At 40.2% G+C, this 26271-nt stretch overlaps 1 long non-coding RNA gene across 4 annotated transcripts in view; it reads right to left on the reverse strand.

Moving 5' to 3' along the window:
- The window catches only part of LOC106036214 (uncharacterized), a 112489-nt gene that overhangs the window by 69596 nt on the left and 16622 nt on the right, over positions 1-26271 (reverse strand). Inside the window, exon 1 of one of the 4 annotated variants that reach the window (XR_007163013.2) lies at positions 15912-17851. The exons of the other annotated variants lie outside the window; for them this stretch is intronic. This is a non-coding gene — a long non-coding RNA (uncharacterized lncRNA). Of the gene's footprint in view, positions 1-15911; positions 17852-26271 lie in introns of those variants that run through there. 4 annotated transcript variants of the gene reach the window in all.

Here is a 26271-nt window from a genome sequence, read left to right on the forward strand (position 1 = left end):
TTTTTTTTTTAATGAATACATATTTTGTAATGAAAAAAATTTAGAAAAGAACTCAGCTGCATTCTTATTCATTACTAGTTCTACAGAATATCAAGTAAAATAGAAAGGTGACATGTCAGCCAAGTTTATTTTCTCCATTTGACTTTTCCTAACAGGTGCTTTTCTGATTTGAAAATTTTGTTTTAGAGTTCTTTAATGGGAGCACATGAAGAATTAAGACAATTAAGATGACTGTTAGTGATACCTTCCCCTAAACTTACCACTTCATCACAGACGCTGGAGGCTGACAGAATCCCACTCATTTCTTTTGCATCAGCAACTCCAAAGATTTCAATCATATATATGAATACAGCAGCAAGAATTTACCTCATGGCTATGACACCACTGTTGGCAGTGGAGGTGTATTTAATCTCCTACAGATCACACTAAAGTGTTTTCCCCCCTAATCCATCAAGTGAAGCTTCCCATAAAGGTACTTGTTAGCAACGGGACTCATCTCCCTCTAGCAATTATAAGCATGGCAAAATGAAGATGCATTTCCCACGTAAATTAAAATTGTTGGTATGATTGCAATAGTTGTATCCCCAAGAGAAGCAGCATGTTGGAGGTAGGGAGATAAACAAATATTCTAATCACATTCTTTTGAAAGCTGAAATTTCATTTCAACATCAGTAACTTTTTAATTCCTTTTTAGTTCAGTGGGAACTATAAAAAACAACAAAAAACATGTCCTTGTAGTTGACTGCTTCTCAATCTGTGATGATATATTTGCATGTTTATTTTCCTTCCTATAAAGATTGGTTTAATATATTTTTCTTTTTTGTTACTGTTTTCATAGTGCATTTCAGGGGCCAGCGTTCACTTGATTTGAGGCTGATGAGTGATTAACCCAGGGGGGAGTCGATCTGCAAATCCTACAAACTAACTGAATTGCATTCATTGATGTTTCTAGTCTCACTGGCAGTATTTTTACCACACTTCAAGTCCCCACTGTGGACAGCGTAACAGTTGTGCAGACACTTTGCTTTCTTAACACATTTGAAAGCCCCAAGTATTTAAAAACATTTGGCATCTTTCACTACTGTTTTATTGTCTTTTTTTTTTTTTTTAAAGGGGCTGCAGTGAGCAATTTCATTTTTCAGGAGAATTATCTACTCACCACTATTCCAGAGGTCACCTAATAATTCTATTACAACACAACATATTTAGCATATCGCCATAATTTGGTGGCTCTTTCCGTACCACTTAAGGAGCTGCTTTCTCTGGTTACTGAAGATATGTCTCATACTCAGCTGTCACATGAGCAACTGAAGAAAGATGCACAGAACCAAGGGAGCAGAACTTTCAGACTGGCCCAGTACCGACTGTCGTAAGGAACACACCCAAAATGCAAACTCTTACCAACTGCTTACTAACTCCATCTCCACTTGAGATGTTTCAAAAACACAATCTGTTTCAAAAGCACTAAAAGTGAAGAAATACAGTACGTTCATATTTACCCAAGGAGAACATAATGATATATGATGTTATCTTCTCCTCATATGGGAACTCTGGAAATGAACGTTACCGCCCATCAAAACACTTTCGGCTAAACCTTTTCCGTTCAATAGAATGTTATCAAAATTGCAAGTCTTAGTGAAGATATCTTGCATTTAGGTAGGGTAGGTTTCTGAGGTCTCAGCTGAAGTCACAGAGAAAAATCCTAAATAAAGAAAGACCAGACCTTGGGAACACGAAAATGGATGTCTCAACAGCTCTGCTTCACAGACACTGGAAGGTTTGATCTTGTTCCAATGGGGAATTTCAAAACCTTAAAGGCTGTTGCAAGACTGAGTTCATTGTTCCTCAGCCAGCTCTTGTTAGCATAGTCATAATAATCATAACCAGAGATTTATGTACTGTCTTTTATCCCCACAGAACTTAAAGCAATTTGCAAGTGATTGCTGCCACAAAAAACATGTATGAAAAAGAAAATTCTCACTCACACTCCTCACTAAGCAAAAGAGACCAGTCTGCACTGAAGCATGACAGCTGTTGAAGAAATCACAGCGTTGCGCTTTAAGAACAAGCATGAGGAAAATATAGCAACTAATTGAACAGCAGAAGAGTTTTAAATAGGCAAGTTATAATTATTATAACTGGATTTGGCTAGAAGATGAAAGCAAACAAGCAAGCAGTCTTGACTGAGAGGATCTGTGTAAAAATCAGCGCGTTATCTGCAATCTTGAGAAAGAATTCCAGTTGCACTTGCCTCTACAACCCCAGCTTTAATCAATGGGAACAGCAGTAGCTGCATGCAGATCATTGGAATGACTGGTTAAGTTACCACTTCACCATAAGCATCTTCTCAAAGACCACCAAAAGCAGAAGTGAAATGTCACAGCAGCAGTGCAGTTTGCACATCAGCTACTACTGCTATCATAGACATGAAACTGGATTTTTAAATTATTATAATTTTTATTTTACTGTTAAATACCAAGCTATTCAGCTCTTTAAAGAATTTTTGAAGCAGAGTTTTCATATCTATAAAGTCAAGCTGCAAAGAAGATGAAGACAGTTGACATGATGTCTAATGAAAAGACCTTTATCATTCACACAACTTCAGAGGATCCAGATGCCAATCTCGCATCATCTGGGGTTTAAATTCATGGAAAACTCCTGTGAGAGCTCCCATGGCTGCAGCTGGATTCCCAGCTCTTGATGTTTGCCAAGCACTTGAAGGAGATGCTGCAGTGCTTTCACATTGAAAACACTTTAAAAACTATTGTGTCAGAGAGCAAAGCAGAGAACACTCTGACAAGGAAGGAATTTCCAAGAATTTACTGAGTCAGGATTCAACTTAACTCACAGCTTCTGAAGTGGAGCTTTTGCTTGGAGAAAAACCAACTGCATTGCAGCAGAAACAAAGACGAGCTACTTGTGAAGCAATACGTAGGAGAAATACAGCACCGTATACAGTGTATACTGTCTACAGCACTGTATACACAATACTCTTGCATCAGGTTTAGCTGCGTTTATGAAGTCATGTGTAAAACAACATGTAAAAGATTAGTCAAATCATCCTCTGAGACAGAGAGAGGGTTCAGAGGTGGCCTAAATTACATTCCTCCTGACAAAGAAAAAGCTAACTTTGTATGCAGACAGCTTACTAATAGACAAGCTAGACATCAATAGTTTGCTACTAATAGCAGAGCCAAAGAGAAAACCAAATCACCAGGCACAAATTTAGGGAGAACAAGTTTTCAGATGAGAGATGTTACCAGAATACTTGATCAAGATGATCAAGACAAAGCAAAATAATTTTAATATAGTTTTAAAATATTAATAAGAACGTTGCCATTGATAAGAAAGATGTCATTTGAAATCTTTATCCATAGTAAATACAATAGCTTAGTCAGATGAGATTCTCAATAAAATTAAGGAAATTTATATATAAAATATACATTTTTACGTATTTGTACACTTACTAGAAGACATAGGTTAAATCTACCCCATAAACAACAAAACAGTATTTTGCCATGATGAAAACCTCATTTGACTGACAAAAATACAAAGCTTGCGGGTTATAATAAGAATGTACCTCTCATCGGAGGGAATGGTACCTTTCATAACACAATAATTACTTATCAGTGAAGGGTAAAATAGCTTTACCCAGCCTACACACATTTACATTCTATAAGTAATGTAAGTAATTTAAGTATTTACTTACATGTAAGTGATTTACCTGTGTAAGCCTACACATATTTACATTCTATCCTCTTTTTGTTGCTCTTCCTTTTGTACCAGAATGATGGTGACAAACTCTAGATTTGTCCATCTCCTCAGTATCCTCAGTCAAAGGGGAATTTTAGAGGAGATTTAAAAGTTTCTGTGATAATGGAATGAGACAGTCACTACAAAAAGCCATTTCTGCTCCCTGACTGATATTGTTCAGTATATCTTGGCAGGAACTGATGCCTGAGTTTGAAATAGTTCGGATATGTCTTCTGTGTCTCTTGCCACGTAAAGTCTAGATAAAATGGTTTGTCTGTGTCATGTTTTTATTATTGCCTGTTTCATTCAAACCAGTAAAGTATATCGGGACTCGCTCTGAACCCAATGCTAGAAGTCACGCAGCTGAAGTGGTGCAACAAAAACGGAGAAAACAAAAACAAAAACACCACAGTTGGAAAAAAAAAAAAACCAACAACCAGAATAATGCCAGCACTGGTAATCTCTCAACACGGGCAGGTTCACGACCACAATTAAGGACAGGGAAAGGTTTAGAAATGGTGAAGCAGCTTCAGACAAAACCACATCTTCTCAGGGAAATAGCTTCATATCTTCAATGATCTGCTGAGTGATTTCCAGCAGAGGAAACAGCAAACAGGGCCTTAAAAGTTTTTAATGCAACTCAAAGAAAACAGGGAAATGGAAAGCAGACTCCAAGTGCAATTAAAAATGCTGCTTCCTTTTTTAACAAAAAGAGCACAAACATGCCCCTGCTCTGAAAACGGCACTGTTCTCACAGGAGGCTGGGAAGTTCCCAACAGCACGGTGAAGGCTGCCTAATGTTTCTCATTAGAGGCTCATATGAATTCTTGGCTAGTGAAATCCCCAAGGAGAAATTAGTAAGGCTGGGTCTGGGTAGAAAGAGAAATTGAATTCTGAATGGATACTTAAGGAGATCTGGTAACACACTGCTGAACTACATTTGAAGTCTGTTTATCACACACTCTGACCCCTACCAAACACATTCCATATACCCTAAAGATTCACTAGCAAAAGGTGGCTTTGTATCACTAAGTTGCTGAAGACTGATGGACTCTTCAGCAGACTATTTGGTGATGGAGCTGAACTCAAAGCTGCTTAATCAGTTTCTCTTGTTTTTCCTTCTAAAGGATGGTGTCTGTCCGGTTACCCCTGGGAAGGGGGAGAGTCTCTTCTCTGTGTCCTTTATATAATTCCTGGGGCATTGTGCTTTCCTGCACACTTGCCTACAAAAAGAGTGAGATTTCTCTCTCAAACAAGAAAATCATGCTCCTCCAGCAAACCACAGGCCAGCTCAAACCCCTCTTCCACTGACCTTCTACCAACACTTACTCGTATTGGTAAGTGCACAGGGTTCAACGGCACGTAAACGTGAGGCTTCACCGTTTGCAAGGCTGGGCTCTTGAACCTGACAAAGCCAGGAAAGCACTTAAAAGGACTGACCTCTGGAGAGTTTATTTGTTGCAAAAAAGTGGTAGGATGAATTAGAGAATGAATTGGTTTCTGGCATGTATTTTGCCCACAGAAATTAATCCTGTCACTGCTAAAGCTCCCTCCCAAGAGCTTCTAAAGATCTTTGTTGTCCGTTTTCAACTAATGGGTTTTATACAAAGTTATACAGTGTTTTGAGAACTGAAGAAACTTGCCCCATCTCTCCAAAAATGAGTATCTAAAAACCACAAACAACAACAAAAAACACCCCTTTTTTTTAATCTGTAGACAACTTGCACCTAATTTCAAAAAGAAGCCACTATTAAAGCAAGTCCTGTTATGCAAATCCTCAGCATGAACCATACGACAGATGGCCCAGTTCCCTTTCTAGATGTGCACATGAACATGGCTAACTGTGCAATGTGATTTTATTTCAAGTTGTCTTTACTTACACAAAAAATGTGTAGAATTTCATTTCTTTCTCCATACTGACTATTCCATTTTTGGCTGCCACAGAAGAGATTAGCTGTTTGTTCCTACCGGCAGAGTTACACAGAGGCGGCACATGGCCATTAGCCAGTGTCATGAGCCAACAGCTACAATGAGGTACTTATCCCAGTTGTCCATTCTGTAGGAACAGAGACAGGGAAGCAAAGCCTTTTATTCATGCAAATAAACAATTTTACTATAGACTGTTAAATCTCTCATGCCAACATTCAGCCAAGTCTAAGACAACACTATATTTTAATCAGCAGTAATTGATCTGGTTGCTGATGGGAGAAACGCATGCTCAATGTGCACATGACACATCACTAAATCAAAGCTCTGGAGGTCAAGAATGATCAGAATCAACTGTTTCCATTCACCAGATCAAATAACTTGTTCTAGTTCCAGCTCAACAGAAGAGTGACTTAGTATTTTATCTGGCTCTGGCGAGGACAGCCTTCAGTCAAGTGATTTCATTACTTAATTACTGAAAATACCACAGCAGCCCAGCTATAACCACGACCAAACTGCACAATTCCTGCAGTTTAGTGACTTTAGAGGGGCCAAGACCAAACTCTCATTTTAATAAGAGGAAAGAGAAAATTGATACAAAACTGAAGACAACCCTAAAAACGTTTGGAAGAGATGAGTCCTCAAATGACACGGAGGAATTAAAGGGCAGAAGCGGAGGAAACAAAATGAACATACAAGAAACATGAAAAAATGTATCAAAGTATGTTATCAAAGTACAGCAGCAGCTTAGATGGTGGAAAAATTTTAGAAGATGGCATCAACTCCAAATTTTTTGGTAAACAGCAAAAATAAGAGAGACATGGAAAATTACATATAGTTAAGCAGCAAGTGAAGGTGTGAGATAAGGTACCTAAACTACAGGTTGTGTGCTCCCTGCGTTACTCTCACCAGCCAACAGCTAGTCCTGCTAAGAAAGGCCCAGCATCCAAGGGATGCCTCAAAATTCAGGCGACTTTTAACATGGCAGCAAGAACTTGGTAAACACCACTACCTGCTCCTTAAAGGATAAAAAGGGTCTAGGTTCCCCCTGTTTTTTAGCTCGCTGCTGAAACAGATACAAATTTCTGGAGTTTATGAAAAGTTCCACATATTCAGGAATACAGACCTTTGTATTTAGCACCTGCAGTCCGACGAGCATCCTTAGGTCACTGAGGGATGGCTCCAGAGCTCTACCTCCCTTACATTGCACAGACCCTACTCCTGAACCCCAAATCTCTCAAATAGGATCCATTCTGGGATAGACAACCCAAAGGCAATTGGCCATGGAGACAAAACTGGGACAGGAAGAACTTCAGCTGCAATTCACAGGCTGCCACAATGACATTTTGGCCTTTAAACTTGTTTTCAGATTTTTTTTCCCAGTTTTTCTGCTTAACTTGGGTGACAACAGCTGTGGGTTTGGGTTTTATTTCACTTGAGACTTTGTAGATGTGATCTTCCAAAGAAACCAGGCTTTTCTACCCCAAAAAAAGTTTAAAATAGTCAAAACCAGGCCAATTTTCATTTCAAGGCTGCCTTCAGACTTTGTGCATGGGCTGGGTGATGCAACATCAAATTTTGTTTGGACAAGATTTCTATCCTTGCAGTAACAAACAGCAGAAGACAGTAAGTGGTCTTCATTGTGGAAATGTTAGCACCTGGGCAGTTTCAGCCTGACCATTCGATTTTCTTTCTGCTTTTCAGTGTTTCAGCACATTGTGAAAAGCACATAGGAATCTGCCTTCTTGCCAGTAGCTGAATGAATCACAATCACCCTCAACAAGTAAAGCAGGCTAAATATAGACACAAACAAAAAACATTATAGACTTGCCATGAATTAATTTACTTGCATGTTACACAAGATTAAACAACAAACACAGAAGGGAATTCATGGAAGTGACAATGATTCTTTAAAACCTTAAAAAGGGTTGAGTTCCGCATTGCAGTTGAAAGCAACACTGGTTCTCATGTGAACAACGTATTTTGCAAATACATACTTGAATATGAAATGATAAAATTTTTACTTGATATAAGATGAAAACTTCTTGTTATGACCCTTTTGGAAACTAGAAACAATTAAGTGACAACTTTTACAATGCTGTGGAAGAATCATATGACTTATTTTTTTTTAATCTGCAATTCTCCTTGGCTGGTTGAATAGTTTTCCATCTGTGCAGATTCCGCCCCCCCCCCCCCAAAGATCTCTCCCCAGTTGAAACAGGCCAAAATATAATGAATCTCATGCAAGGCTACATATTCCAAGATTTTCAAAAAGTTGCTTATTTTATATTAAAAAAAAAAAAAAGCAGCTCAGAGTTAAGAACTCATTATCAGACATACAGAAGGTAGAAATATAATTTATTATTAGCAGCTGCTGAGAGGCAGCTGTGTAAACTTTCTCCTGAATACTGAAGGTGGGTTGAGCAAGAGTTTGATTTACAACACCAAAATCTCCTTAGTTGTTCACTCTGCCATATATACGTCAGAGAATACCACGGAAAAATTCTGGCATGCCTTCAGTTTAAACCATTAGTATAATACTTTGACTCACGCATCTCTCACACTATAAATGTTTTGCTAATATGATACAGTGTTCGAGATGAGGATGAATCGTCGTTGTAAGCAGAATTTGCATTCCACTTACAGAACCACCCTTTGTGTACCCAGATAGCTTTTCTTGGGTCGTAGGTCAATACTCTTAGTGAAAACTAACTTTATAAATGCAAATCTATTATTAAAACCAGGCAAAATGTATTAAAAGGACGTTCACCTTCGCCTTAGTTTTTTCCATTGCATCAGGGACAGAACAGAGAATTAAGGCTATGATTATTTTTTGCTGCTCTGTGGACCAGCTCATTTCACACACAGCGACACTGTGACTTTGAACAGCCTCATGGAAGAGCAATCACCAATGGTTTTGATCATCAGCAATTTAAGCATAAAACCGAAGCAGTCACAAACAGCTGAGAAGTTCTAGCTACTATTCAAAGCTCATTCTTTACCCGTTCTGATCTGAAGCAAAAAAAGACAGCTGATTTTGGGCCAAATTCAGAATAGTTTGGCCTGGAATAGTGCTGGATGCAGGAGCTTGTTCATAAGGCTTGTTTTTCCACAGAAAAAGAATAAATTGTAGAAAAATTTCCAGACCTTCTGCGTGCATTGCTAGAATAGCTCGATTACTTTAAGCCTTTTCTATTATTAATAAACTGCTTAATTAGCTTCAGAAACCAAGACACTTTCTAAAAAATAGTTATTTAATGTTTGTATGTATAAAAGACACACCTATATATGTATTCATATATATGTATGTATGTATGAAAGAAGGAAAAAACAACACTCTCCCCTACTTAGATATCTACTATCCAAACATAAACTTAATTCCCCCCCACCACCACCAAGTATAATTTTTCTGGAATATAGGAAGACTTTGGTGGCTGGTTACAAGTTGTGATCCTGATAACAGCAGATGTCAGCATTAAATCATCTGAGAGCAACTCAACTGACTCAGGTTCAATGCATTCATTGAAGCTTTATATAAAAACAGCTGCATTCAAAACATGAGCCAAAGTTTAATTGAAACTGGATAAAACCAAAACGTAAATTTACTGAAAGTTATTGCAGAAAAGCAATTTGACCAATTGCGTGAATAGGGTGAATGTGGCTCCTTTCAGGTGCCAGGAAACGATACTAACCTAAAGGAGGGCTACCTGCAGTTTTCACAGTCTGCAGAAAAATCAAAAGAACCTGACTTGGATTCTTTAGGCAGCTTAATTTTAGGAATGTCTATATTCATGCAGAATTAAGCTGACTGACTACATCCATTTATTACAAAGTATTCACTTTAAGAAGTCTGCCACGTTTTTAAGCTCTACAGAAGAGGTTAGTGGTGTGCTTCCAGCTGTGTTATGCCTCATGCCACTATAGGATACTAAAACATGTCCTACAAATTACACAGCCCCTAGCGGATATGCTAAATCTATTTTCCAAGCCAAAGTCTTCATCGGAAAGCTTCATTCCTGTAACACACTGGCGTTCCCTGCATCAGAGGGTTTTGTAAGACCCTTGCATCACACAGACCAGCTCAAGATGTTCCTAAAGAGACTGAAAAGGAAACTTTTCTTCAAGTAGCAGAAAAATAAACTCAGTCCTGTCCCTGGAAAATTTCAAGTAATATTGGGTTTCTTCTGCTCCCAAAGAAAAAAAGAAGTCAAAAATACTTGATGTGTTTTTAAAGAGTGTTGAGTACAGCACACTGGAACAGCTCCTTTCAACAGTTGCACTTTCAGACATCAGATATCCACAGATCTAGCTGAAGAGAAAGCCCAGGTTTTTATGACCCTACGTTCTTCTCTTACTCCCTTGGCTTCACATTCACAGCCTTTTCCTGTACCTTTAGTACATTGCTTACTAGTAGATTTTATTGACTGCATGGCTAAAGAAATCTAAAGACGACACCTAAGGGTCACGTATTCCACTTTCAGATGACTTTCAGGCTCAGGACTAAACAGAGCTGAGTCTGCTTCTTTGATGAACTCCACACTACAAGTCAGTTTCAGCTCTCCCAGCATATAATTTTCTAAGTAATGTCCTTCCAGTTAAAGAAATATATGAATCTTCGTTCTGAATCTAAGCATGCTTGGACTTTGGGTAGCTCTGATCAGAAATGAATGCCTCAGATTTACTTCCAATTAAAGTAAGACTAATTAAATTTCACAGTTCCCTGTGGCTGTTTTTTCCAGAGCTATGTGCAACATAACAAACAGCTTCTTCAAACAATTTCAAGTAGCTGTGGTATGTTTGTAATTGTCTACCACAGCTCAGAACCATAAAAGGCATAATGCAATATTTTTTTCCATCCCCCCTTTTGGGGCATATTAAATAAAGGGATTTTATCTTGCTGTTGCTACTGCTCATTTTGGACACATTGCTGATCCCACTACAATTAACTTGAGTTTTCCCCTTCTGTCTCCACATCAGCATAAATGACAGGGCAGGCCCAGCAGGAGGGATATGCAGGGATAAAACAGCATTTAGCCACTAGCTATTCTAAGCGTGCAAAGGGATAAAGTCTTACATGCCACAAACATCTCGTCTCAAGGGACTGCTGGCTGGAGAGGGAATGAAGTCTTCTCATACCTCTGGAAGATGCACTCAGCAGTCTTGCAGCAACTTCAGCTGCTTAAGAAAGTGCAAAAGCATTCTGCGTTCACATTGGTGCAACTCTGCTGGGTGACCCTTAACTCGCTGCCTCACCCTAAGGCAACACGATTAGCTGCGGTTTAACTGAATTCTAGGTAGGCAGCTGGCACGGACTGGAAAAGAGCCTGTGTAAACGTGGTATAAGAAGAGGTTTTCAAAAGCATTAAGTGGGTAATCCAATAAAGAGAAAGGGACTACACCAATTGCACAAGTGATCAAACTTGAAATAGCTCATTTTAAGAGAACGAGCAACTTGTGAAAGGAAGGATGTGAATTTCCATGACAAGCACCTAGCTGCCATCCCACAATTACAAGCCCCAAATGATGTCTGGCTTCACATCTACTGTGTTCTCAGAGTTGCAAGAGAGAAGGGCTGCATTTATCACTCTGAGCATTGCTCACATACACACTGATTTATAGTTATATTTCTTCCAACAGCCGTAGCTGTGTTTTGGTCCAGGATAGATGGCCAGAAGAAACAAGAAGTCAAAATCAAACAGAGCTGAATATAAACACATGTTCACAAACGTCTGATTAAATTTATGATTTCCATTCAGATGTGCTATGTCTGTTTTACAAGGGCATTACAAAACAAATACTGAATTATTTAATCTAATTTTATGTTCCATGACGTCTGCTGTTGCCCCACTGTTAAATAAGGTCTGAAAATTCACCATTTCACCACACAGGAGCCTGGAAGAATTCTACCTGCTTTCCAGGTGCTGTATTTACATATCCATACCCTGCATAATCTTTCCAGAGGCAAAAATAGGCATTTGTAATGAGGACGTCTATAGCAATAATATTTGCATTTGTTTCTTTTTCTTACTATACAAAGAAAGCAGGAAAGAGTAAAGTTACTTATAGGTACAGCTGCACAATAAATCCTGTTCTGGAGGGATTTTGCAGTATGTTGAAATTTGGGTTTCTTTCTGACTGGAAATTCTCCAAAGGAATGTTTTTCTATAGGAAAATGCTGATTCATCAAAACCAAAGCATTTAGCAATTGTAAAAAGCCAATTACCGTGGAAGCCTATCTTGTACTGGGAATGAGCCCAGGCTCCTGCCAGCTTGCCTACGTCTCTGTGCTGCACAGATGGGAAACCAAATCATTGTGAAACTAAAGATAAAAGGCTTGACACGGAGATAAAAACATGGACAGCCCATTAGCTCCTGCTTCCAACGTCCCCTAAGTTTTTTAATCCAACACAACCAACCTGGAGAAGTGCTAGGCTAGCAGAGCAACTGCTCGGGGTGCTCGGAGTGTGGATGGACACTGTTCATACTGGGACACTCAGACCCATTCCCTTCACCATTAATCCTCCAGAGAGAGCTCTTTTTCCCTTGCCAGAGAGTTTGGTATTATTCTGTTTTGGGGAAAATTCTGTTGAATATTAAACTTAATAAAGCTAATTGAAAGGATCATTCAAATATGCCAGTGGATAAGGACAGATCAAACAACCACAAAACTCACATCAGGGAGCTGCAGGTCAGAAATGGACCAGCTCTCAGACTTGCAATGTGCAGTTCTGGAAATCTCATGACTCTGCTTATCCCCCTTATCACCCTGTGAACGCCAGTGCACTCACTCACACCCACAGAAGCCAGAATGAGACAGGGCTCAAAATTACTGCTTGGGGCTCGCAGCCTGGGTGACAATAACTTGCAAAATAAAATTTACAGGGAAGGTCACAAGACATTTCTCAAAATCTAGCTAATTATTATTCTAGATACCAACACTACGGCAAAGAGCTTGCACTAAAGGATGATCTTGTCCCAGTAATAAGCACAGAACCAGCGTCTGTGTTATTGTGAACAGATCTGCCAGCCAGTACTCAGGTGAGAGCTCATGGCTCAGCACATCGTTATGAGCAAATTCCCTTTTTCCTTACTAGCTCTTCGGATGCATTGGCACTTTCCAGGGCCATCACTGACTGCTCCTCAGTCGTTGTTCCCCCCTCCTTTAACAGCGCAGGGAAGGGCTGAACAAACTGCATGCTGAGAAATCCAGCTCTGTCTTCCCACTTTATTTAATTTGGATGATGCTATTCAGAGCTAGAGCCAGTAGCACCAGGGGACCACAGGAGCGCAAAGCGGCAGACACTCAACCTAAGCTCACCAGAGACAACATCAGCTCCTTCAGGAACAGGATTGTTATTATGGTTAAAAGTGTTTTCAGATTGGTGGTGATTTTAGATATATCTGTAAGACAGTAATTCAGTGCAGTTTTTGGAAAGTGGAGCTCACTACTCACTAAGCAAGCCGTCTTGCAGGGAGCATATGAATGTGGTGCCCCAGAATTCAAAACAACTGTCAGATAGCCTTAATGGGACAGGGGGAGTTTAATCTTCCAAATCAAAAACAAAAACAGCAAAATTCATGTACCCAGGACAGCATACTATTGACTTAAATGACTTGGAAGTTGCAGTTTCTGTTTTGTTTGGCAATTAGATCACGTTTTATCATTTAGATGCACTAAAAGATGTAATCATGAGAATTACTGTAATGGAATTAAGTATAGTTACTATCCACTAGCCTGTACCTGGGAAAACATCTCACAAATGCTCAGTTCTCAGCGTGCAACTGAGAGGCTACGAAGTACAATTACGTCCATTATAATTCTGAATATTGACATATGCAGCCTCAAGGAACTTACTGAGTTTCTCACTAGTGTTAGAACCTGTACCTTCTAATGTGGCATCCAAATTATGTAATTGACAATTCATCCTATTTCTTTTTATCTTGTACTTGAAGTAGATTTTCGTGCTTGTCCTTTTCCAGTGTTCTGGATCCTTGCCTCTCCTGAGAGACCCCCAAAACGTTCCCTTATGGCTCTGAGATATCCATAAAGGAGAGGCTGGAGCAAAAATATTTTGGGGCTCTTAAGACATTGTGAAATGTCAGATCCACAGGATGACTATTACATAAAGAACCACAACCTGACTGTAACAAAGAAGAGCATTTCTACAATGATCTGAATCCCTTCAAATAAATATTCATCTCCCTCTACATCCAAAAGAGAGACAAGGCACCTTTTCTAGAGGAATCCATCTCAACCATGCAGCTTCCTTCTCAAGAAGCTTCTCTTTCCCCGTACTGACTAGAGAACCCTTCTGTTCACTCAGCTGTAGTTATCCTTTGTGAAACTGCTCTTTGGAAGCTGAAACAATAATGGAGATTACAGAGATAAGGAACACTTCAAAGATTCGGGGAATCTTGTCAGAATTTTGTGCAGCCAGGACCCTACAATGAAATCTATAGATTTAGTTTTCAGAAAACCTCAAAGCCCTCCAAGAGTGACATGCCAGTGCTCTCTACAAGGAACATGATTGAGTGCAACAGGCAGGGAGATAAAAGGGACAACAAAAACCTAGTAAGATTATAATGTAGGATTTCCACTGCTTGCTTCTAAACTCGTCTTATGTCAGAAAGTTTGACCTTTAGAGAATCGTTTCTTGGAACAACTCGTTCTGGAGCACACAGGGGAGAGGATGTTCTGACCCCTGTCCTGAAAATACATGAGCTTGGCTTGGTGTAGCTCAAGAAGCAACTCTAGTGGAGCTGCTAATGAACAGTTACCGCCATATATAATTGAATGCAATAATCCTTGAGGGAAAAATCACCAGGAAGGGGGGAGAAAATAATAATCAAAGGAACATTCAATCTAGCAGACTGACACTGGACTCCAATAAAGGGATATTTTTCAAAGCTTTATTTTGTTAAAGACACCCTGAAGCATAAATATAAAAATTGATGTGCTTTGCTAATACATTGCTCTTGTTCTGCTTGAACCAAAAATGCATCCATTAGAAAAGAGAAATTCAACCCCAGCTGAGCAGTAACCATAAATAAAATAGAAACCAGGATTAAATTCACTGATATTTGAGGCCAAAGTCTTCCACATGACTCTCAGGCATTGATCCAGAAGTACATAATTATGAGAAAGGAAATTCCTCCTAATCCTGTCAAGTCCTGACTCCTAATATCTCCATTGATTTTTAATCTTAGTTGTCCTGGGTATGATAGAGTGGAGCTCAGTTTTATCAGTTATTTACCGACATAGCCAAGAATAGCCTAGTGGTATGCGTTACAGCATACACGAATGTGAAAAGGACGTAAAAACAAGACAATTATCAATGAGTTTATGAACCTGAATTCCATGCATGCAATTTGAAATACATAGCCTAAAGTATAAAAAGAGTTCTGTCTTTTTAACAGTAATGTAAATTTTGTGCAAAGAAGTAACAGACAAGAAAGGAACTTGCTCAATAAATAAAACCATATTAAAGCCATGTACTAGAGAATTTATTGTGTCTTCCTCTGAAGACACTGACATGGTCCCTACCATTTGAGACAAGGAGCTAATTAAGTGTGATCACACGTCTCTGTGTGTAGACACGAAGAGGTACCTTTAGCACAAATACTTACAAGGACAGCAGGAGGCACAAAGGCCACACCATCTTGAAAATTTATGGAAGAAGTTACAGGAATAAAGTTACAGATTTCTCAAGGCTGCAGAGTATCCCTTTCTGTTGGTTACAAGGCATGCAGATGCCTTGAGATATAGCATAGCTATAGTCAACTGCCTCTGAAAATGAAGTGGCAGTAAAGATGTTTACTACCCTCTCATTTTAAGAGAGGTGATGTAATAGGATTTTAAAAGAACAGTAGGGAGCAAGGGCCTGCCCCAGTTAACCCTCTCAGGTGCACTACCTCGAGCAGACCGGCTGGTTGCCACAGGCAATGCTGGCTGAGATTTCTTCCTGTGGCTGCTCTTGGTTAAAACACAAACAAACAAGAACGACAGAACAGTTCACGGTCTCATGCCCTGTTTTCTGACTAACACAGATCCCCCTGACAGCCATGGACCGGCTCCTGAGCACCAGAGCTGACAGGGTGTGCAGAAATAGTCCCCTGGGGCTGGAACCTCGCTGCAGAGGTGGCTGCTCACTTGTTGCACTGCCACCCCTGGTCCCCTGCGGTGTGAACAGCATCTGTGTCGCAGCTCATGCAAACGGCCCAACGTTAAATACCTGCTGGATCAATATTTTAAAGGATCTGCTCCGAGTTTCAATGCGGTGGTTGCCTCATCTTGGGAAAGCGGGAGAGAGCAGGACTGATGTTGTGATGGAAAGTTCTTTGGCTGACTTTGTGGGGGGTGGTTTCCATCCCTTTGTGGAGCTGTGGTTTATTTTGTTTCTTGTTCTGTTTCTTGATAGCTTGCCAGCGTCCTCTGGGATAGATTCTTCCTCAGCATTTTCTGAATCTTTGTCAGTACAGTCCAATTCCTTCTCCTCCCAGCTCTCATGCAGGCAATGACTCAGCCCTGGCTCTCACTTTCCCTTTGTTGAACTCTGTGACAATTTTTTCAGCTGCATTGCTATGTGGCCAAAAGAAGTATGTATGCACTGTGCCAAAAAGGAATTTCAAACAACAGAAAGAAAAAGCAAGAAAGATGTTTGTTCACTTCGTATTAGAAGATCTGTGTTTTATGTCTCAAAACAGTATGCACAGAACCTCTGGCATTTGTCTGCCCGGGACTGGTGTGACCCACAGGATGTTCAACTGTTGCTAAATCTGCAGACAGTTTTAGCTGAGAAAAGTTTTGAATAGTCCTCACAATTCATAGGCTTCATATCGCATTATCAGAGGACACTAACAAGCTATGCTGAGACTTGAAAAAGGCCAATGGTGAAGTGAGCCGCAGAGGTGGAGTCATGGATATACAAGATGGGTTAAGGCACAAGTCTCTTCGAATTATTAGTCTGGAACTGCTTGCAAGCAAAATAACCTATTATTGTTATTAGAAGCAAGGATGACAGAATTAATGAGTAGAATTTCATTAAGAAAGGAGCAAGGAGCAAGTGATGCTGGTAGTCAGGAGGAGGATAGGGTACCTGGATAAATCTAATGTAAATTTTCCTTCAATAGATAAAAGCAGATAATAAAATCCTTGTTCAGTTAACTGTGTTCCTTTTTCACAATTCATTTCAAACTGAAAACACCCAAGGAAGGGCAAATCTTAACCAACATGGAACAAAGTGCGCTATCTTGATGGGCAGGGGAGGCAATGCAGGCACTGCGATGAGAGATTCTGAATACCATACCCCCAAATCAATGCAAACTCTCAACTAAAATAAGTATCTGTACAGAACCACATCGTTGCCTAGTTATTAAGAGCTTGATGCACCCATGTTTCCTAAGTTATGGAATAATTTGTCTCTCTGAAAGGGGCCTGAGACAATCAAATTCCAAACTGAAGTCTTAACTCAGGCATATGAGAATAGCCTGAATATTTTCCAAGTTTCAAATTTTAGGGGAAAACTTATAAATTCAGCAGAAGGATTTGATAAGCTGTGCATGTTTTTTTTTTCTCCTCCTCTTCCTCAGACTAATTTTGTCACTGAGTTGCAAACTGCTACAATATTTTACTCTGAATGCCAGATATCAACATATCTATCTCATGGGCAAAGCTCTGGTTTACTGATTTTGTAAGAACTCAAACTCAGAGATCAAGGCTTGCCTTGGCTTAGAAGCTGTAGATTTGTTTGTTTTCCCCAGAATTATTAGGACCAGGTGCTGCTGACCTGTGGATACACAAGACCCATCACCTTTGCTGTACTCCTGTAAGCTTTGTACTCTTGTAGAACTTTACCCATATTCAGATCCCTAAATCAAGGAAGACACGCCATAAACAGCTCCTCCTATCAGCATCTTTTCTAGGTCACAGTCAGTCTTTCACAGACATCTTCCCTGAGATGGGGATGTTGTTGCCACAGCCTTTCCTTCGGATATCACTTATATAACAGCGCGATCTGGGCAGTGACGCAAGCCTCGCGCATTCCCGGCCACAGCAGGACAGTGAGTGAAACGTGCACCCGCGAGCAAACAGTGATTCAAGTTACAATAATGCTCCACTTGGGATCTCAATCTGGAGAGGGGCCTGAGCTAAAACAGCGGACAGATGCATGTATTCTCTGAAGAGCACGATTATTTGTTTGTACACAAAGCATCGCCAGGATACTACAAGGCTTTTCTTCCACCTCCAAAACAATCTGCTGCCAGCTTGTCTGAATCCATTTCTGTGCCATGGTTGAGCCTGCTCAGCCTCGAAAACAAGAACGTCTTTACTATAAAACTTACCTATCTTTTTGCTTGTCTGTAGGGAAGGGCTGGAACTGCGGAGACAGAAATGTCTCTGGTCCATTATTTCACTGTCTAATTGTTTAAGAACCAATAAATATTGATTCTGTTCCTGCCTTCCAGCATTCCAAACAAGCTAAATTATTAAAGTGGACAAGGAGGAGGAAAACAGAGGCAAGTCCTTCCCATTCTAGGAACTGGCAAGCTCAGACAAGCTCATCTTATACTTACTGTGGACTAAATGGTACAGCTTCTGTCTCCTTGGTATAAACGTCAATAGTCTCCAGTGGATCAGAAGAGAGTGTTCAAGAAAGTATGATGTTTACACCAAAATGCCTTGCTCTTGGTGAAAAGTTGATTTTGATAAACAGAGTAGTTCCAATGAACTACGACATTATATAGAGGTATGCAGTAATATACTGAAGACTATTATAAGGACAACCAGACGGCTGCAGTACTAAAATTGCTGATACTCTCAAAGTCCAAGCAAGGATCTGTGCAAGGGAGGGTGTGGGAAGAGATGATATCTTCTACTATCCAAGTGTTGATAAGTTAAAGGAAAACCTGTAAGTACAGGAGATGAAGTAAAGATGCCTGAGATTTTATACATTTTTCCAGCTACTGAGGTTTTCATTTTCAGATTTTTTTTTTAAATATGATTTATAGCACACTACACAGTCACATTATAACAATGTATGTTATGGTTTAAGAGAGACCAAAATTAAGGAAGATAAACCAAAAAAGTGTATTTGTGGATGTCAAGCTATGGAAGGGCTCACCCACACCAGGCAGGATTCTTTAAACCTTTTCCAGTTTTAGGAATTTAATAATATTTGGCTGGCAGACCTCTAAATCCCTGGGCAACCTATGCATAAGCCAAGTAGGTCAGCTGTTGGCAAACACGAGACCACAGGAGTCAAATGAGCTGGTAAACTCTGCTCTGCCTCACTGCCAATCCTGAGCTAATGGATGGGAAAAAAATGGGGAATAAAGGAATGTGTTCATAATACAGACTGCACAAAATAGATGTTTGCAGTGCAACGTCAGAGACACAGAAATGACACTTAACACTCAGTGTGGGAACTTTCCATCTTTGCATGAAAGATGAACTCGCATGAAGGAGTAATTCTGGCTCTGAGTTTACTCATCAGGAGCATTTAGGGATATAATTAGCTGCATTTTTTTTTTTGGTGGGGGAGGGGCAGAGGGGTTGCTTTTTTAAAAAAATTTCTTTTGTTTGTTTTGAGGGGGCTTGTTTAATTACAATTAGATAACATGAAAGGAAAGAGCAAGAAAAAGGAACTAAAGAGATGTACGACTAAGAGCACAAAAGGGTGCCATGGCAGGGAAAATGACTTATCTTCATCTGATGGAATAACTTATTCCCATCTAGCTTGAAGCTAATTTTCCTCCCAGCTCTGCATAAAAAAAGCCAAACTATTTTTGGCGACTATATTAGGGAAGACTGAGGTGGCTTTTAGGCTCAACGGAAGAAAGACAATTCTGTTATTTGGTCATGAAAAAGTTAGAAAAGGAAATCCAATTATAAATTTAAGCTTCAGCATTTAAGATGAATAAGCCATCAAGTAAAGTAATACGAAGTCAGACCTGTTTTCCTTCCAGGTTAAACTGGTGGGAGCTTCCACCACTTTACTGAGGAAAGGGGAAGATTCTGCAACCACCTTGCACAGCAGGCCATTTCTATTTACTCTACTAATTTCTTTAAGAAAACTTTGCAAGAAATCCGTGAGACTGCAACAGGTTTTCTCCGATGCAATGAGGAGCAGAATCTGGCCCCAGTGTCAATCTCTCATCTAAACTTTAACTGGAGGTATTTCTGTAGGAGTTATAACTGACTAGCTGAGACTTTTTTGGTACAGAATCGTGGCTTATCTCAGCTTATTTGAGAGCACGCGCCAACTGATTCCATGAGACCGTATCTTAATGCAGACCTCTTTTTTATTTAAATTGCAAGTTGCAAAGGTCATCACCCACAATCCTGACGATTCTTATTCGACACGACCAGGGCTATAAAACTGCTTATAAACAGTAAAAGCATGTCCACTGTTTGAGTTGGTTCCCTGCTGACATTTCATGCACTTTAACAGAACAACGAGATGAAGACATCAGTCTTTTAATGGCAAAGTAACCCCACGTTGGGAAGGAAAGGTATTGAATCATTTTCCAAGTACGGTGCACGCCTCTGAGGTGCTGAGCAGTGGGCAGCCAGCCCACAGCCCCGCGTTCAGGATCTGACCACGTCCCCACTAGGAACCAGCGCCTGGCTCCTCTGCCAACAGGGGGGAACAGCAGGCAGGAGGAGCCTAGGAGGCCTCTGAGCAATATGGCTTTGCTGCTCCTCACATCACAACCACATAAGAACCCAAAATACTTCAGAGAGGAAACAAAGGGAGGGGACATATCACCACCTTTGACTGAAAAAAAAAATAATAAAAATTAAGGCTCTAGTTTTGAGGCTGGACCAGTTAACGAGATGGCCTCCAGAAATTCCTCCCACTCTAACTTACTCTGGTTCTATGACATTTGAAATTGTCCCACGTGCGATATCAGCAGCTAAGGCAATTCTGTACCCTTGCCTCCCACTGCTAACAAGACCAAAGTGCTATACAGTCGTGGTGCCCCAGAGGCAGGGAGCTCAGCCTCACAGCAAGGCCCGTAGGAGCTATGTAACTTGCCAGAGGTGCCCTTTGGGCTCTGGCCCACAGCCACAGACCAGCTCACGAGCCATCAGATCAGCCACTGCAGCACATGCCTAACAGTCGCACCACTGCCCCAGCAAGCAGACTGTCCAGGAATCTTTGTTTCAGGAGGTTTCAGGTACATATAGTCAAAATAACATTGATTTAAGTAGCTGCCCTATTTTTGCTACTCCGCTTACTAGCTCTGTACTCATTTTATTCCAGGAGCAACAAACAGCGCTAGAGAATTTCACATCAGCAATGCATCAGTACCTCATTCCATTTTGTAACGGGGCAGCTCAAGTCCGAATCTTCCCTGCCTACACGTAGACAAACTTTTGAACATTATTCTTACCACATACAAGCAAGAAGACCCTCTTCAGTTTGCAAGCTACAGAATTTCGGAACGTTTGAAAATCCAAACTGCAGTGTTTCTCTTCTGCTTCTGAAAGTCAGTTTTTAAAAACAACAACAAACAAACAAAAGGCAGCATGGAGAGCCCACAAGGGGCTGGACTTGCCAGTCCTGGCCAGTTCACAAGAGGGAACACAATCTGTCAAAGGAAGCCTTCCCTGGTATGCCCACAGAGGTATGGTCACTCCAGGCGACCCACAGAGGCACCTTCCCATCTAATGTCTATTACAATTAACGAGAAGGATTGCAAGGCCACAGAGGTATCCAAAGATATTTCCTATTTATATTTCCTATTTACATGCAAAGTCTCCCTCAACAGAGGGCTTCCTCTGGTCTTAAGTTTCTCCCTCACCATCACCTTCTCTGCAGTAAGATTAGAGTTCCCCCCGAGGTGTTCACATAAAGCTTTGTTCTGAGGGCTCCAGCCCACCATAAATTGCTTATGTTAAATGACTTTCACTGACATAGGCAGGATATATGAAGTAAATCACTACAATGACTTCTCACCCTCATTTAGTACCAAAGAAACACATTTTACTTTGTTGGGTAGATAAAGTCAGAATGGACAACTGAGTTGCAGTGGCCCCCAAAACTCACTCTAGGTACACCGTGCCCCACTGTGATGGGCACGGTCAATAGCAAAGGCTGTGGAAACCACAGTGAGAAACTCTTCTGAAAAGTTCAAGTTACAGCAAATATGGGAGCCCAGGGAACTCTTACTACATTGCTAAAGCTGTAATTTAGTGTTCAGACCAAATTCATTGCACTGTGCATTAGGGAGACAATGTGGTCTGGAGGTTACAGAAGAGGGCTGGGAACCACAAGTATCCTCTTGGGATCCTAGCTGAAATGAGCTGCCCGCTGCATGGCTTGAAGGAAGTCACTTAATCTGATCTCTGCATCTCTTAGTCAATTTAGATATAAAACCGGACAGAAAGCAGAACATGGCTAAAATTTCCTGATGCTGCAGTCAGGCCTTATCTGTGCAGAAGTCTTTTTGATAATTTATTATAGGAGGGAATATCAGAGAAGTGGATCCAAAAAAAGCCTAGTTTCTTCGCAATTAAAACAAAGCACTAAGATCAGCATCTTTTTTAGTGTTAAAGAAATGTATATAAATTGTACAAGAAACACTATGCTGCTAACAGTGCCTGGACAGAGAGAAAGGAAAATGTCTCAGTCTTATTGCCATTATACCACCCATTCATTAAAGAGATATCTGAGCAACCAGGCTGGCTTTGGATGCTGATTTGGGAGTGCACATTTGGAGTCATTTTGTCAACGGTTTGCAGTATCCATTCATGAGAGAGAACCAGGCATCACAGCAAGCAGATGTGCTGCTCCACTGACAGTCTGTGGAACGGGCAGAAGAGTTCTACCAGGTCAAATGTCTTCACAGCTCCAAAGCCACTCCAGAGCTAAGTGCACTGGTATTATTTTACACCACTGCCAGTTTGAATGCTCAAGATTTTCTTGCTATAGTTGGAATCAGATTATCAAAAGGTCTGTTTTTATCATGCTCAGGGTTTCCTGGAATCCACTAATCTTTTTCAGCTCTGAAGTTAGCAGATCATGAAAGAAAAGTGACCTCCTCTCAGAGTGTAGAGTGAGCTAGGTAACTATGATTTTGAAACAAACAAACAAAAACACACACAAACCAGCCACGTACCGAAACTTCAAACTGGATCCATGCCTCAGTTTTTTGCGAGCTTCAAGGATTTTGGACTGGAAAACTGCTGACAGGAGAAACCTGTGAAGCCATCACTCCAGCTGCAAATTCAAGAAGTTGAATCAAGCAGATGAATTTGGTTCAGGTCCCTGCTTTATAGGAGGATGCACCCTGAACACATCAAAGTATACAGACAGCTCATCGTAGATAGACATTTTAGCCCCTGAAATTTCATTTGCTTTATATTCTAGCCCCGTTTACTTTCTCCCGATTACAGGTTCCTCAGCAGAGTACCACGTGCCTGCCTGGTAATGAGAACATTGCAGTAAAGCTGCGATGGCTGGTAGGCAGGTGTTCAGCTTGGAAATTGTGCAGGAGCCCAGACATCCTCCAAGGAAATTTTACTTAAGAACCCTGCACATGGTTTGAAAAACATATCAAATCATTCAGAGCATGTTAGGCTAGGTGAATTGAGAGCTGCACCAGGATCCAACCAAAATTTACCAAATATCCACTGAGCCAAGGAAGGGAAAGTCTTAGCTACAGCAATGTTTTCCCCTCAGTTTCACATGTAACATAGTGCCACCTAAAAAAAAGTTTCTAATATTTTAATTGCATTTTTATTATTTGTATGTTATTTTAAGTTCTTTAAAGCATATTTTTAATATTTTCTTTAAACATTGTATCAAATGAATACGATGGGAAAACATTCCACAATAAGCATGCATTCCCCCTCTGCTCACAAATGGCTTATAAAATTCAACAGTAACATTTTGGCAATCAGAATTATTTACATAGGAGATGGATGACTAGGCATGGGAAAGCAGCCTTTGTTCACATCAAAGGACTACATACAAATTCTCACATGGTACAGATACTCATTTTTATTTACAGACAAGAATGATTGAGTAACTCGATACAAACATGAAGAGTAAGAAGTACAGTAGGCTGAAAGGGGAAAAATGCTGCATAACTTGCCCAGTGTAAGAAAAGTTATCCTATTGCATCATACAGGAAAGTGTTGCCTCAGAGTTCAAGCATGGGCCATGAAAGCTCAGATCCTGCACTCTCTCTTTAGATGTCCAGCAGCACCAAGGAAGCTGCTAAGTGACTCTTCTCACTTCAGCTACCTCAGAAATAGGTCTTGTATACTATTAAGGACTTCAGAACAAGAAACAACAAACCTCCGAGCCAAAGACCAGCTTACTGTCTGCAAACAATGTGGAGGAGAGCACTCCAAGACTTAAACAATTATCCAGCTTTAGCTGTAGCTAGTCTCCTGTTCAGGCTCCCTCCTATCAATCACCTTTCACATTACAAAAAAGCCAGTTCATTCAAGGCACAAAATTGGGCCTAGAAATTCACTTTTAGAGGTATGGGCTTGGAAAGATCTCACAGGGTATTTTGTGTTTGAGAATTAAACTCTGGAGTAGCACCAAGCACTAGCTAGCACCTCCAAACTTGCTAGTTCACACCTCAAAGGTGATCACAGCTTGACTGCAGAATTTTTAGGAGCCTGGTTTTAAACAGAAGCTGTAGCACACTAGCGATACTAGCAAACAACAACCAAAAAAGGTCCAATAGTACACAAACCAATAATTCAAACACTATAGGTGTTACTCAACATTACAACTGGATTGTAGGGGTTTTGTGTTGTTTTGTTCCTTCATCACAAGACTCACTCCCTCCTGTTTCGACCACTTTTCCCATTACTTCTTTTCTAACAAATACGTAGATACACATTATGTTTGTATTTAATGAGGACAAAAACAACCAAGACACTTCACATCACTGATTTCTCCCTTTGGGAAGACGATAATAGACACTATCGTGCAGCAGCTGGTAGTCACATTATTAACGTACTACTGGAAGACGCTCAGGTAATCCTACATGCGGTAGGATAAGCCATGAAAGGAAGCGTGAATGCCATATGAAATGAAAGAGACAGACACTTAATTCCTGCAAGACCTTTCATTCTTTTCCTCCCTGGATCCGGCGCAGATGCTCCACATGCTCCCTTCCACTGATAAAACCATCACGCATCAGACAGGTACACGGTTTTTTTGATGACAACAAATCTGTTCACTGATTTCCTGATTCATGATCATCCACCCAATGGATGCAAACTATAAAACCACAGCTTATTTCCTAATTCTTTGGGACAGTTATTTTTTACTTCTTATCTTGCCAACTAGAAATTTTTTTTTATTATCAAAATCACAGTCAAAATAATCTGCAGGTTTAAATCCCACATAGCTAATAAGTCAACAACTTGACCATCTCTGATCAAGGATGAGTGACATGTGGATGGCAAGAGCATTTCTAAAGCCAAACATGCATTTAAAGTAATCCATACGAATTGTTTACCAACGGAAGAGATGTGTTTACTGTACAGTCAATGCTACTTGATCTACTTAGAGGAAACCAGTTTAGAGGAAAGAAGATTAAATGATTCATTAAAATTGCAATATGCATATTTTTTATTCCCATGGAATTATATTTTTATTTTATAACCACTACTCAAAGTTCTGGATAAGCATACTTTTCTTTGTTGCTGATTTTTATTTTTAAATGCAGACCACCAACCTGGGAAATTAACTTGCTATCTTTACTGCATACATATAAGGTGATGACCTAGAAACAGAGCGTCCCAATTGCTGATTAAAAAAAAAACTTAAAAAGCAGAGACTTTTTTTCCAAGCTATTAGCTGCAGTAGCAAGGTACCGCAGGTGCTATAGAACCTATTCTATCAGGTAGAAGACGCTGTTTTAGGTGCAGGTTTCTTATTTGCTGAACAGTTTTGACAGGAAAAATATTTGGAGGTGTAGTAATAAACTTGCTTTCCTCACACTGGTGATGGCTGGAAGTTTGAGAATTAGCTAGACCATTCTGTCAGCTTACAAGGGACCCAAGTCTAACTTTTTCGGACGCCCTCAGCCAGCTGAACTTCCAAAAAAAGGAAAAGACATTATAGAATATTCTACACTTCCTTCGGCCATTTCTGTAGGAGCTATATTGTTTTCTGGAAAATACTTTAAAAAATAATCAAAGAGCATAATGCTCGCTCTTGGTGGTCAAGGAACTGTGATGTACTATTTGAAATTAGTACCTTCAGAGGAGCTAGTGAGTGGGTTGGACAAAAAGGGGAATAGCAGCTCCTTTTAGGATTTCCACAGCCATCATGGGAAGACAATTATCTAAATTTAGTCCTAATTTCAGAAATGTCTTTGAGATCTTTGATTCAACATGAAAAAATTACTTCTGCATATAAAGCCATGATACTACAAATCTAATTTGATCTGTATAAGATTTTTTTCCAGTTGTCAAACTTCAGTGATTGCTCACCCAAACTTTGCGCCATCTGCACCCTGCTCCCACTGAAATCAAAAGGGATACAAAACGTCCTTTACCCATTTGAGGCTGTGCTGCTACTGGAGTAGTCCAGATAAGTCAAAATGACATTTTTT

The sequence above is a fragment of the Anser cygnoides genome, chromosome 9 (genome assembly GCF_040182565.1).
Source record: "Anser cygnoides isolate HZ-2024a breed goose chromosome 9, Taihu_goose_T2T_genome, whole genome shotgun sequence".
NCBI classification, from domain to species: domain Eukaryota; kingdom Metazoa; phylum Chordata; class Aves; order Anseriformes; family Anatidae; genus Anser; species Anser cygnoides.